This window comes from Spermophilus citellus, assembly GCF_964194105.1.
Source record: "Spermophilus citellus genome assembly, chromosome: 11".
NCBI classification, from domain to species: Eukaryota; Metazoa; Chordata; class Mammalia; order Rodentia; family Sciuridae; genus Spermophilus; species Spermophilus citellus.
The window spans coordinates 29,371,739-29,384,201 of NC_138192.1; the positions used below are offsets into that span (position 1 = coordinate 29,371,739).

The window sequence follows — 12,463 nt, forward strand, 5'->3', positions numbered from 1 at the left end:
TCATCTATATCTGTGCGTGTTTTGGGGAGATCTTTCTTTATTACACCTATTAGAGACTAAAGGAATACCCCAGAAAATGTTTTGGAATCTCCTTTTGTTTTTTTTTTGAAAGAGAGAGAGAGAGAGAGAGAGAGAGAGAGAGAGAGAGAGAGAGAGAATTTTTTTTAATATTTATTTTTTAATTTTCGGCAGACACAACAACTTTGTTTGTATGTGGTGCTGAGGATTGAACCCGGGCCGCACGCATGCCAGGCGAGCAGGCTACCGCTTGAGCCACATCCCCAGCCCCTGGAATCTCCTTTTGAACTGGCCATCAGTGAAGTCTTTCAAGCAACATTGATCCATGTCAGTTTGCAAATAGACTCTTGTGCCACTGGCCCAATTAATGTATCAGTATTAGTCCATTTTCCATTGCTATAACAAAAGACCTGAGCGTGGGTACTTTATAAAGAAAAGGTGTTTATTTAGCTCACAAATTTGAAGGATGTACATCCAGGATCCAGCAGCCCCATCTGTTCAGCCCCTTGGCAATGACCCATCATAGAGGATGGCATCATGGTGGGAGTTCATCCAAGAGGGAAGGATCACGTGGTAAGATGAAGCCAGAGAGCTATTCAGGGGTCAGGCTTCTCTACTAGAAAAACTCACTGTCAAGAGATCTAGTTGGGGGGTCCTACAAGAGGTACTTTAATGTCTTCCAAGGGCAGCGCCCCCAGTGTCCTAATCACCTATCACTAGCTTCCACCTCTTAAGAGTTCCATCACCTCCATATTTCCACACAGGGGATAAAGCTTCAAGCACTGAAAGCTTTGGAGAGCAAACCACATGCAAGGGCTGGGGGTGTGGCCAGATGATACAGTACTTACTAGCATGCCTGAAGCCCTGGGTTCCATCACCAGCACCACAAAACAAACACACACACACCATAGCATCATCCAATAGCATTTAGAGGATTCAAAGCCAAATGAAGGAACAATTTGCTTTCATTTATGCATCATCTATGAGTTTCTCCTTCATCAAAACCTAACCTGGACCTATGTATATGCAGCTGAAAAGATAATTTTTACCCTCAAGAAAGTTGGTTTAGTAGGGAAAACCAGAAATAAACGAGCAGTTGCTGGACTACACAGTTCTTACAGTGATGGAGATGTGTGCAGGGCGACAGAAACAAAGGGAGTTCTTAACAGATGTGAGTGAGTCAAAAGGGAGCTGAGGAAGAATAAAGGTAGTGTTCTTGATCTAAACCAAATAAAACACTGAAACTCACTATTATGACATGTTCAGACTCAGAACTATAATAGTGATTTAGACTAGTTCTCATTTGAACAGGGTTTATTTATTCTGATTGGGTCAAGCAGCTCTCAATCTTCCCATTTTAACAGGGCACTTGGAATTTTACAGATAATATCTCCAAAAATGGGCATATTTTGACATGTGTTCTCTCTCTCTCTCTCTCTCTCTCTCTCTCTCTCTCTCTCTCACACACACACACACACACACACACACACACACATATGCATCAATGCAACCTACATAAAACAAAGTTTAAAAAAGCTAGATCAGAATGTGTAAATGAAGCCACCCTATTTCTACTTTAGTAAAAATAACAGCCCTGCCTGTATTTGTTCGCTTACATTAGGTATAAAATAATCTCAAGTACCTGTTGCAAATCTCAGGTTATTGCCCCATTGTCATGCATGGGAATCTTTGGTATTTCTTCTTGTTTTGTTTCTGCCATGTTCATTACACCAAGCACTACTTAAAATGGAAGTAAAGTCTGTCAATCTGCCAATTTGCAATTAATAAGTTAAATGATGCATTAAGAAATCAGATTTTAAAATAATTTCTAAGATTTGCATTTGCCGTATTTTCATGCTCATCATCCATTCATTCATTTGTTGGTGCTAGGGATTGAATTCACTGCCTTGCACATAAGCATGTATTCCACTACTGACGTACACCCTCTCCAACTCCTGGTCTTATTTAAAGTTTTCAATTGCTGGGTGAAATGATCTTGTCTTCCACTGTTTACAGGAACTCAAGTTCTTTTGTTTTGTTTTGGTTTGGTTTGGTTGTTTTCTTTTCAGATAATCTAGTCATGCCAGATTTTCTAGTTTTTCTTATCACCTCCTTTAATTTTAAATAAATCATAAAATATATAATACAAAGCCTAGCTTCTCATCAGTCTGTTCATAGTCACTAAATTAATCCTCAAAAGTACTTTGACTCTTACCAATTCCTCAAATTCGCCTTTGCTCATACATGACTTACCCAGCACTGTCTTCACTAGTGAACTTGAGCACATCGAATGTATCTACATCATCTTCCATACTGCATTGGCATTCTGAGTCATCTGGGATTAGGCATCCTCCCTGCTATTAACTATGTAAAATTTAACCTTCCCCACTTGCCTGGCTCCTTTGAATTCAGACACCACGTGAATTAAACTGACCTTGGTTGCTTCCAACCTGTAATTCCTGACTGCAATATGTAGTTGTCAGCTCTTGAAACTAACAGGTTTCACTAGAAGCTCTTACTCCTTACTGAACATCATATTTTACACTTTATATAAATTCAAAAAGCAAGAGTGTACCTTTTTTAGATCAATGGACCAACCCTCTTTGTCTATTGATAACATTTCTCAATCTAAACAAAAATATTTTTCCTCCAGCTCAGAAAACAAATTAGATTCCTTTAAGTGCCAAGCAAGGGAAAATTAGAAATTTTTTAGTGGAAAACTTTTACTAACGACCACTTCAAAGGATTTACCAGATAAAAGCTAGAGTAAGTTCCAAAGATAATGCTAGTCTGTACCCAGATGGCAGCCAAGGCATTTGCCTAATGACAGGTGAGGTGGCTGGACTCTTTACACTTTGGCTTGAACATATGATATCCCTAAAAGGTGTCTAGGGATCGTCAATGTTTATCCAAACCATTTGATGAAAATGATAAACAAGAGAAACTTCACAACCAAGGAATTTTTGATAGCGCCTCAAGTCTTAAAATAATGGAAGTTAGATTGAGAAGGTAATTCGGATCATTTAATCCATCACCCTTGTTTTACTGCAAAAAAAAGCTAAAGGCCAAAGCTATTAGGGCTTCACCTATGGTCATGTGACCCTGCTTAGTACAGGTTCAGAATTAGAAACAGATAATCCATTTAAGTAGTCTTAGAGCTGGCTACAAGTTTGTTTGACAGCTCACACTTAGGACCCATACTCTGAAAAGTATCTTATATCAATCTTCCACTGTCCCTTTCTTGGGGTAATTAGACAAAAAGAAATATTTTTAAAAGAAACCCCTGGTTATAAAAATGGGAAGAAGTACCTGTTCAGACTTGCTGACTGGAAGTAATTGGCTTCCCCAAGACAAAGAAGAATCTTGGTCATGAGATTAAAGATAAAAACTGATTGTGTCACCAGGCTAAGAACAGACATTGTGTTTCAGAACAGTACACTGAAATTAGAAACTAAGTAAAAATATTTACAGAGAACTGAATTTGGAGCTACTCACCACACTGGGAGCTACTTTGGTTTGCTTGCTTTTAATGAAGTATTTCAGATACACAAAAGAATAGACATAGACACATATAGTGAACAATTTGTGTAGCTCCTCCTGATCCTGTTTCATTCTCTGTTCCTGAATTTGGTGCTGTTATTTCTATGTTAGTTTTCTGTCACTGTGTAACAAAACATCTGAGAAAACCAGCTTCAACCGAGGAAGGTTGATTTTGGCTCACAGTTTCAGAGGTTTCAATTCACAGCTTGGTTGTGTTGCTGTGAGCCTTGGTAGCACAGTATATTGTGGCTCATGGTAGCTGGGAAGCAAAAAGAGAAATGGGAAGGATTTGGGACCCCCAAAGCACTTTTTAGGACATGTGTCCAATGACCTAACTTTTTTCCACTAAGTCCCACTTAAAAGTTCTACCACAGGCTGGGGCCAAACATTTAACACATGGGCCTTTGGGGAACATTCCAGATCCACACCATAGTAATTTCTGTATAGTTCTTATGATTTTCCCATGTGTAAATGAATCCATAAGGGATATTTACTATTGCTTTCATATTTTACATGTTATATAAATACTTTCTTATTGCATATGTATCTTATATACCAATAAAATATATCCTCTTGGCAAATGGGAGCACCCCAGATAATTTATTTTAACTGCTCTATAGTATTCCACTATATGAATGGTTTGTTTTTGTTGTTTTTAATGTTTTGAAATTTAGCTGACTTCTTATTGATCAGCAGCTTATGCGTTTCTAGGGTTTTTGCTGTGTTTTGTTTTGTTTGCTAGTTTATGTTTGTGCTTTTTTTAATGCTTCGTTTCTATAAACATTTTTATAAAACCCTCCCCTGATACATGTGTGTGTACAAGAGTTTCTCTAATGGCATTTGTGCAGTCTTAATGTGTGCACATCTTCAATTTGATCAAAAAGACCTCAAAAATCACCAGCAGGATATGAAAGTGCCAAAACACTAGTACTATGTTTTTTTTCATATTTTTAAATTTTTAAAATAATCTGAAAAGTGTAAAAATGATAGTTCTTTATGGTTTTAATTCACAGTTCCCTGATCCTGTGACTGAGTACATTCCCAGGTGTCCCTGGCAGTTTGGATCTCCTCTTCTGATTGGGCCACTTTTCAAATGAACTGCTTGCCTCTTTATTATTTATTTTTTGGGAAAAAAACTTTTTTTTTTTGGTACTGGGGATTGAACCCAGGGATGCTTTACTTCTGAGCACATCGCCAGTTCTCTTTTTCATTTTTTATTTTGAGACAAGTTCTCACTAAGTTGCTGAGGGTCTCACTGAATTTCTTTTTTTTTTAATTTTCTAATATTTATTTTTTAGTTATCGGCGGACACAACATCTTTGTTGGTATGTGGTGCTGAGGATCGAACCCGGGCCGCACACATGCCAGGCAAGCACACTACCGCTTGAGCCACATCCCCAGCCCATCACTGAATTTCTTAGGCTGGCCTCAAATTGTGATCCTCTTGCCTGAGTTTCCTAAGCTGCTGGGATTATAGGAGTGCACTACCTCATTCAGCTTGATATTTAGAATTTTTTTCATAATTGGGATAGAAACCCTTCATTATTTATACATACCACCAATATCTTTTTCTAGTCTAGAGTTTGACTTTTCCCTTTTATCATGTGTCTTGTCATATTTATCAAGCTTCTATTTTTGATTTATCCTCTTTTTTTCCTTCTCTTTAAAAATCTTTTCCCACTTTAAGGTCATATAGATATTCTATATTCTAATTTTTTAAAGTTTTGCTTTTTATAACCATTAGGTCTTTTATGCACCTGCAAATGATTTTTGGTGTGTTGTGAGATTGGTAACCAACTTTATTTTTCTCAAATTGACAACAATAGTTCTGAAATCCATCATTGAGAATTCGTTCTTTCCCCACATGTGAATAATGGCACCTACACCATGTATTCTGGACTCCCTATAAAGTTCAATAAGGTTATTCTTCCATCCTATATTTTGACACACCTTATTAATTACTATGCCTTCACAGTAAGTCTCAATAGCTGGAAAGTTAGCCCCTACCTGATAGGTGATCACAATGGATTTGCACTGTGCCTGTTAAGTCCCGCTCAAGGGAATGCATATGGAGGGAAGGAATCCAAGGAAGAGACTATGGGGTCTGCCATTATGGCTGCAGCTAAGGGAGAGGAGGGAATACTGTACTGGAGATCAATACCTCAAGAAATAGCCCTTCAAAACTCACATGTGTCTCCTGAGAGATCCAGACCTTGGACACCTGTGCACAGGGGGCCTCTGTGAGCAGTTTCTAAGTAAAACAGCAATACACCAGAAGAGGACTTCAATTGTTCCAAGTGAGGTAAAAAGACATTTGCTCTGAAAATGAAGTTACTAACACAATTATAATAGCATCAAAAAGAAGAGGCCATTTGTTTATATTTATCAAAAGAAGTGCAGGACTTATACACTAAACACTTTGAAAGAAATAAAAGAATAAATAAATGAACAGACATCACATATTCATGGATTAGAAGCTTTAATATTATAAAGATGGAGATATTTCCAGATGATCTACACATTCAATGCAATCCCAATCAAAATTCCAGCTAGCTTCTTTGCAAAAATTGACAAACTAATTCTAAAATTAATATTGAAATGCAAGCTACCAAAAAAGCCAAACAATCATGAAAAAAGAGCAAAATTAGAGGACTTGCACTTTCAAATTTCAAAACTACAATAATTAAAACAGTATGGTGCTGGCTTAATGGAATAGAATTGAGAATCCATAATTAAACCTGTACATCTATGTTCAACTGCTTTTGACAAGGTTGCCAATTGAATGGGAGAAGGAACAGTCTTTCTAATAAATGATGGTGGGACAACTGAATAGCTACATGCAAAAGAATGAAGTTGGACCCCTAGCTCATGCCATATATAAAAATTAATATGGAGTAGGCACAGAGGCACACACGTAAATCCCAGTGAATTGAAAGGCTGAGGCAGGAGTATCACAAATTTGAGGCCAGCTTCAACAACTTAGTGAGACCCTAAGCAACTTAGCAAAATGATGTCTCAAAAATTTTTAAATAAAAATAAAGGACTGGGATTGTGGCTTAGTGGTAGAGCATTTGCCTGGAATATGTGAGGCATTAGGTTCAATCCTCAGAACCACATACAAGTAAATAAATAAAATAAAGGTATTATGATCATCTACAAAGAGTTGGGGATATAGCTCAGCCAATGGTAAAGTGCCCTCCTGGGTTTAATCCCCAGTATAAAAAAAATTAATGTGAAGCTAGACATAGTGATGCATACCTATAATCCCAACAGCTCAGGTGGCTGAAGCACAAGGATTGCAAGTTCAAGGGCAGCCTTGGCAATTTACAGAAATTGTCTCAAAATTAAAAAAAAAAAAAAAGGATGGGGATATAGCTCAGTGGTAAAGTGCCCCTGGGTTCAATCCCCAGTACCATGCACACAAACTGATGTGAACTGAAAACAGCTCTAAAATTGAAATGTTTAAAAATAAGGAAAGAAGTAAATGACTCAAAATGGATCAAATACCTAATTGTAATACATAAATTATTAAAATTCTGTGAAAAAACATAGGAGCATCTTCATGTCCTTGGATTTGGCAAGGTTTTTTTTTTTTAATATTTGCTTATTAGTTTTAGGTGGACCCAATATTTTTATTTAATGTGGTTCTGAGGATTGAACCCAGTGTCTCAAGTGTGCCAGGCAAGTGCTCTACCACTTGAGCCACAGCCACAGCCCTAGGTGATGGTTTTTTAGAGCACAAAAAGCACAGGACTAAAAAAGAGGGGAAATTTTTAATTACATAAAAATTTAAAACTTTTGTGCTTTATTTAACACTATTAAGAAAAAATGGACAACTCACAGAATGGGTTTGCAAAATCATATATCTGAGAAGAGTATAGCATTCAGAATGTATAATGAATTCTTACAACTCATTTATAAAAAACAACCCAATGGAAAAATGGGTAGAAGATCTGAATAGACAGACATTCCTCCAAAGAAGATATACAAATGAACAGTGAGCCGATGAAAAGAAATGCAAATCAAAACTACAGCGAGCAGCATGGTGGTGGGGCACGCCTGTAATCCCAGCAGCTGGGGAGGCTGAGGCAGGATCCTGAGTTCAAAGCCAGCCTCAGCAAAAGCAAGGCACTAAGCAACTCAGTGAGACCCTGTCTCTAAATAAAATACAAAATAGGGCTGGGGATGTGGCTCAGTGGTAGAGTGCCTCTGAGTTCAATCCCTGGTACCTCCCGTTAAAAAAAAAAAAAAAAAAAAGAGAGAGAGAGAGAGAGAATTACAATGAAATACTACACAGGCCCACTAGTTTGGATATAATAATAATTAAAAAAAAATCTAGCAGACCATAACAAGTGCCAGTGAAGCTGTGGAGAAATTGGAACCCTTCTACACTACTTCTGGGGGTGCAAAAATGTACAGCTGCTTTGGAAAACAATTTGGCAGTTTTTCAAAAAGGCAGAGGATTGCAAGTTTGAGGCCAGCCTGAGCAACTTAGATCCTGTTTCAAAATAAATAAAAGGACTGGGGATGTAGCTCAGTGGTGAAGCACCTCTGGATTCAATTCCCAGTACCTGACCCCAAAAAATGCTAAACATGAATTGCATGTGAACAAGCAATTTCACTCCTTGGCATGTGCTAAAGAACACTGAAAGCATGCACATAAACTCTTCTATATGAAGGTTCCTAGCAGCATTATTCCTAATAGTCAAGAAGTGGAGGGCGCTGTCGTGGCGGGTGTGCTGAAGAAGACCACTGGCCTCGTGGGATTGGCTGTGTGTGAGAGTCCACACGAGGCTCAGAATATCGTACACAAAGATTCTTTTTTTTTTTTTACACAAAGATTCTTGATGTTCTTGAGCAAATCCCTAAAAATGCAGCGTATAGAAAATATACAGAGCAGATTACAAATGAGAAACTAGGAATGGTTAAAGCAGAATCAGATGTTAAAAAATTAGAAGAGCAACTTCAGCATGGCCAAATAGAAGAGGTGATTCTTCAGGCTGAAAATGAACTAAGTCTGGCAAGAAAAATGCTGCAGTGGAAACCATGGGAGCCATTAATAGAAGAACCTCCTGCCAACCAGTGGAAATGGCCAATATAATCATTACATGTATTCTGTGGGCTGATGGGAAACTGATTTAATTAAGTGTTCTGTTATTTTTAAAATGTTTCCATGTATTGACATAATCAAGAAAACTGACACAGGACACATTGAAGAGACTAGTGTTTATGGTAATAGGGTCTTGTGAATCAGTTTTTGATAAGCAGAGTATTTGTGCAGATTATTTCAAAGATGGAATTTCTTTAAACAGAAAGTTTGAGGGAAGATTTGAAAGTTAATTATAAAAATTCCTAGAGATCTTTATTTCAGAGGTCAAAATCAAAAGCTTCAGTATCTTTAGTATGTTACTTCATTTCATTTCATTATCCTGATAAAAAGAAAAAGTACTTTATTATTATTGTCTAAACAAATTTACTGGTCACCATTTGAGATGAAGTAGTAAGCATGAAAATGGTTAGTTGTGAGAATAATGGCAAAAATAGTTCGTGATAAAATTTTAAATTGTTGACCTCCTTGGCTGTGATCTTATGTATAAAGGAAAACTTAAATATATGATTCTGTAATGACTATCAAATCCATTATAAATGTCATTTTATTAAAAAAAAAAGAAGTGGAAACAACCCAAATGTTCAACAGTTAAAAGAACAAATAAAGTGTGACATATCCAGATAATGGAATACTATTCAACCATGAATAATAAACTTCAAAAACTTATGCTAAGTGAAAGCAGGCAGAAACAAAAGCCCACTATATTGTATGATTCCATTAATATGTAATTCTTAGAATAGGCAAATCTATAGCCTCAGAAAGTGGATTAATGATTGCCTATGGCTGCGATGGGGGGAGGGTTGGAGGGTGCAGGAGGATCTGGGAGTGACTGTTCATGGGTATTGGGTTTCTTTTGGGGGTGATGAAAATGTTCTGGAGTTAGTGGCAGTGGTTGCACAACTTCGTGAATATACAAAAATGTTGAATTTGCATTCTTGGTATTGGAGAGTTTTGTAATATGTGAATTATATCCCAACAAAAAAAATGAATCACCTCAAAAGAAGACATTTTCATTTTTTCACCATCATTTTTCATTCTCCCATACCCAAGAGCTAGATTTAGAAGTGGGACGAGAGGGACAAGTGGAAGGGCATCAATGAATAGATCATGCCACACAATAGGTCCCTGTAGCCCACTCTATGAAGATGAAGGGTGATTGCTTTGAGCTGGTTATGAAAAATGAAGGCTGAAACTAAACTGATTTATTTTACAGGTAGAAAATGACAGAAATGTAATGGCCTGCACCCTAAATGTCAAGTGGGCTTAGGAAAGGAGGGCTTGTCAGCACCACTGACCCAGGGATGATACAAGAAACAAGGCCACTCCACACCTGCGCCTTGCTAAATCAAAACTTCTCAATAAACAGGTTATATTAATATGTATATAGAATGTCCTGGGTGATGCTAAGTAAACAAAAACTATTATTGTCATATAATACAATACCCTCCTCCTGTCTCAGCCTCCCCAGATGCTGGGATTACAGGCAAGCACCACCATGCCCAGCCTAAAAATACTTTTAAAAAAGTAAACAGGTCAGGCTGGGGTTGTGGCTCCGTGGTGGAGTGCTTGCCTAGCGTGTGTGAGGCACTGGGTTCCATCCCCAGCCCTACATATAAATGAATGAATAAAATAAAGGTCCATCAACATCTTAAAACAATTATTTTTTTAAAAAGTAAAGAGGTAAGGTATCATGTTGTGAAAAGTCATGATAATAGAAAAATCCACAGAATCAATGAACTGTTGCAACTGTGAGGATGTACCATATTTCTTTTAGTCAGTCCTCTAATAATGTGCATTTGAGCTGTTTTTTAAATATTTTTAGTTGTATATGGACACAATATCTTTATTTATTTTTTATGTGGTGCTGAGGATCGAACCCAGGGCCTCACTCACTTTGCCACTGAGCTACAGCCCCAGCCGTGAGCTGTTTTTAATCCTTTGTTATTACAAATTATGCCGGAATTAAGAACCCTGTGCATAGGTTGTTAAAAATCTTGGAGGTAAGCCTTCAGGGAAAGTTCCTAAAAGTGGTATCCTTGGATCAAAGGGTAAATGCATATGGAATTTGGTTAGCTACTGCCAGATTCACTCCAACTGGTTATTGTTTGCCTGATTTAAGACCCTGCTGTGAGCACACTTGGCAACAGAAGCAACTAGAAACATAACAAATGTTTGAGGCTGTTCCTTAGCAGCCTCCTATTTGGCTGTCAGGCAGAAACTTCCCATTGATTTTTTGCCCCCACCTCAGACAACCACTTGACTTGTTCTTGACTTTGGCAAAGGCACCACTAAGTTATCATGAAGTATACTGGTAGAGTATGTGCCTAGCATGTGAAAGGTCCTATATTTAATTCCCAGCACCAGAAAACAAAACAAAACAAAAATACCCTAGATTTATACTCATAATGAGAAATTCAGATAGGGCTGGGGTGTAGCTCTGTGGTAGAGCTCTTGCCTAGCATGGGTTAAATCCCCAGAAGGAAGGAGGCAGGCAGGCAGGCAGGCAGGCAAAAGAAAGTCATAGATAAAGGTTGAAATTAAAGGGAAGGCTGGGGTTGTGGCTCAGCAGCAGAGTGCTTGCCTCCCATGGATGAGGCACTGGGTTCAATCCTCAGCACCACATAAAAAAATAAATGAGCAAAATTAAGTTGTTGTGCCTTTCTACAACTAAAAATATTTTTTAAAGAAAGAAGTTAAAGGGAAAGAAAAAGAGGTACCAAGAAATTACAAGCAAAGTGAAAATCATAAAAATTAAGGTAGAAAGCATCAGCCTCAAGGGAGGAATATTACGTAATGATGAAATACACAATTAATAATAGATGATAAAATTACTATAAACCTTCATGCATTAACCAATTGAAGAGCTAAATATACAAAGAAGAAACTATTAAGAAGACAATGTCTATTAGATAAAAATTAATTAACCATGTAGAGAAAGTAAATAATAAAATTAATATGCAATTTAATAGACATATAGAGAAATGTCCTGCATATTAAGAATTTTAATAACTATGAAGCATTTGTAAAAAAAAATGATTATGTGGCTAGGCTTGGTGGGACAAGACTATAATCCCAGCAAATCCAAAGGCTGAGGCAAGAAGATCACAAGTTCAAGTCTTGCCTCACAATTTAGCAAGACCCTATGTCAAAATAAAAAATAAAAAGGGGCTAGGGATGTTGGGGCTGGAGTTGTGGCTCAGCGGTAGAGCACTCATCTAGCACATGCAAGGCCCTGGGTTCAATCCTCAGCACCACATAAAAATAAAAAAAATAAAGGTATTGTATTCAACTACTTCTAAAAAATAAATATTTTTTAAAAAGGGAGGGGCTAAGGATGTTACTCAGTGGTAGGGCACCCCTGAGTTCAAAACCTGCAAAATTGGTCATTTCCTTGCCAAAAATAACACCAATCATAATCAAATCAAAAGAGCAGAGGTCATATTTTCTGATCATAATCCAACATATTCGAAATAATAAAAAGTAAAAAATTTCAACTAGTTGGAAGTTTAGAAATATGTTCCCTAATTATGGTAAAATCAAAGAAGATCAGAATATAACCCCCTAAAATATAACACTTTAGCATAAGGATTGTTTTGAGTTGAAGGCAATCAGTTCTCTGCCTTCCTTCTTTCAGTCTAAAAGCAAAGCATAGATTTCCCTTTGTAAAGGTAACATAAAGGTCCATCTGCAAAGGTGTGTGTTATGGTTAGGATCTGGAACAGCTCCAAAGGCTAACGGGTTGAAGGTGTGGTCCCTCCAGCAATGTTCAGAGGTGGGATTTGGGAAAAGAGATTG

The 12,463-nt window shown here is 37.4% G+C and overlaps 1 pseudogene across 1 annotated transcript; it reads left to right on the plus strand.

Moving 5' to 3' along the window:
* Positions 1 to 8,087: 8,087 nt before the first annotated feature.
* LOC308631181 (NADH dehydrogenase [ubiquinone] 1 alpha subcomplex subunit 5-like) lies at positions 8,088 to 9,186 on the plus strand (annotated as a pseudogene). The gene has a single exon. The product of its transcript is annotated as an NADH dehydrogenase [ubiquinone] 1 alpha subcomplex subunit 5-like (transcript).
* Positions 9,187 to 12,463: the final 3,277 nt, after the last annotated feature.